At 48.4% G+C, this 2,500-nt stretch overlaps 1 non-coding gene across 1 annotated transcript in view; it reads left to right on the forward strand.

The window, feature by feature from the left end:
• The first annotated feature begins 1,130 nt into the window (after window positions 1-1,130).
• The window catches only part of LOC128682676 (small subunit ribosomal RNA), a 1,908-nt gene continuing 538 nt past the window's right edge, over window positions 1,131-2,500 (forward strand). Inside the window, exon 1 of the ribosomal RNA XR_008406157.1 lies at window positions 1,131-2,500. This exon is cut by the window's right edge and continues 538 nt beyond it. This is a non-coding gene — a ribosomal RNA (small subunit ribosomal RNA).

Below are 2,500 nucleotides of genomic sequence, written 5' to 3' on the forward strand. Positions count from 1 at the left end.
TGCGTCGGCGCGCTCGACTCGTCTCGCTGACGGAGGCGCGATGTGCGCGCGCGCTTGCGCGCTTTTGAAAACCCCCCGAGTCTTAGTGTGCAGATGCGCGCCGGCGCTCTGTGTCCGTCGTCTCTGCGCACAATTTATAAGATTCGGGGAGAGCGCTTGAGCGCGCGCGCGCGCTCTCGTTTCTGATAACGATACCAACTCTCCTTTTACATACAAAATCATCCAATAGGTGACGTGCTCTGTGTGATGTTGCGTGCTTGTTAATTTGTTTCTATATTATAACTTTTATATATTTATATACACATACGGCGGTGTTGTGTGTGGTGTGTTGTATATTTTTTTACGATACGCTGCAATGTGTGTTGTTGTTGTGTGTGTTGTGTATGTTGTAATATTAGAGACAGACTGACAAACGAAACAAACTCTTGCTGGGTTTAGTGTTTAAAAAAGTGTACGTCGTTTGTTGTGTATGTGTTTTATGTTTAATGGAGAGTTTGTCGTTTTCGCCCTCACTGTCGACCGACGGACACACGGTGTGCGTTTTTTGATACCAATGCTCATCCGTCCGACTAGGTCGATCAAGGTGACGTGTCCCACAGGCCTCACGGTAGTTATTGCCGTGCGGGTAGTGCGCGTCGCCGACCACCAAACAAAAATTACCGGGTTAAAGAGAAACGTCTCCTCCGCTGTTAGCCACACTGCCACCGGCGGCGGGGCGTTCTCTCTTCTCCCACACAACACCACCACTATAAAATATAAAATAATCGTATACCGAGGACCCTTCGTTCGTACGACTTGTGTTTCTGGCCCCACCGACACCGGGTGTTCTGACGTGAATGCGTACGCTTTCACTATATGTGAAAAACGTAACGATGTTTACAAAGCGTCGCGTCTATTAGCGAACTTTCGGTTGAGGTCTCTCTCGACCCCGTGTTTATAAAATAAACACAAAACTCCACAGTGCTCTCTCGCTTCGCTCTCTTTCCCTATAACGGAGGAGAATGAGTAGTAGGAAGATGCACGCGCCGCTCTCGTCCGGTCTTCGGACGAGACGCGGCGTTTCACTGTGTTGTGTTCACACACACACACACACGCTGACTAGAGAGCGCGCTCGCGCGCTTTTTGTTAGCTCCCTGGTTGATCCTGCCAGTAGTTATATGCTTGTCTCAAAGATTAAGCCATGCATGTCTCAGTGCAAGCCGTATTAAGGCGATACCGCGAATGGCTCAATATATCAGTTTTGGTTCCTTAGATCTTACTCAGTTACTTGGATAACTGTGGTAATTCTAGAGCTAATACATGCAATCAGAACTCTGACCAGTGATGGGATGAGTGCTTTTATTAGATCAAAACCAATCGACGGTGGGTGCGGACTCGCGCTCGAAGTCGTTAATTTTGATGAATCTGGATAACTTTTGCCGATCGCATGGTCCAGTACCGGCGACGCATCTTTCAAATGTCTGCCTTATCAACTTTCGATGGTAGTTTCTGCGACTACCATGGTTGTCACGGGTAACGGGGAATCAGGGTTCGATTCCGGAGAGGGAGCCTGAGAAACGGCTACCACATCCAAGGAAGGCAGCAGGCGCGCAAATTACCCACTCCCGGCACGGGGAGGTAGTGACGAAAAATAACGATACGGGACTCTTACGAGGCCTCGTAATCGGAATGAGTACACTTTAAATATTTTAACGAGGAACAATTGGAGGGCAAGTCTGGTGCCAGCAGCCGCGGTAATTCCAGCTCCAATAGCGTATACTAAAATTGTTGCGGTTAAAAAGCTCGTAGTTGCATTTGTGCGCCGCGCTGTCGGTGCACCGCATCCGCGGTGATACTGACACGTTTGCGGAGCATATCGTCGGTGAATCGGTGGTAAAACACCGGTTCAATATCAAAATCCTATCGCGATGCTCTTCAGTGAGTGTCGAGGTGGGCCGACAATTTTACTTTGAACAAATTAGAGTGCTCAAAGCGGGCTCAAAATGCTGCTTGAATATTTCGTGCATGGAATAATAGAATATGATCTCGGTTCTATTTTGTTGGTTTTCAGAACTCCGAGGTAATGATTAATAGGGATAACTGGGGGCATTCGTATTGCGACGTTAGAGGTGAAATTCTTGGATCGTCGCAAGACGAACATCAGCGAAAGCATTTGCCAAAGGTGTTTTCATCAATCAAGAACGAAAGTTAGAGGTTCGAAGGCGATTAGATACCGCCCTAGTTCTAACCGTAAATATGTCATCTAGCGATCCGCCGACGTTACTACAATGGCTCGGCGGGCAGCTTCCGGGAAACCAAAGATTTTGGACTCCGGGGGGAGTATGGTTGCAAAGCTGAAACTTAAAGGAATTGACGGAAGGGCACCACCAGGAGTGGAGCCTGCGGCTTAATTTGACTCAACACGGGAAATCTCACCAGGCCCGGACACCGGAAGGATTGACAGATTAACAGCTCTTTCTTGATTCGGTGGGTGGTGGTGCATGGCCGTTCTTAGTTGGTG

This window comes from Plodia interpunctella, unplaced genomic scaffold, assembly GCF_027563975.2.
Source record: "Plodia interpunctella isolate USDA-ARS_2022_Savannah unplaced genomic scaffold, ilPloInte3.2 Pint_0, whole genome shotgun sequence".
In the NCBI taxonomy this organism is placed as follows: Eukaryota; Metazoa; Arthropoda; class Insecta; order Lepidoptera; family Pyralidae; genus Plodia; species Plodia interpunctella.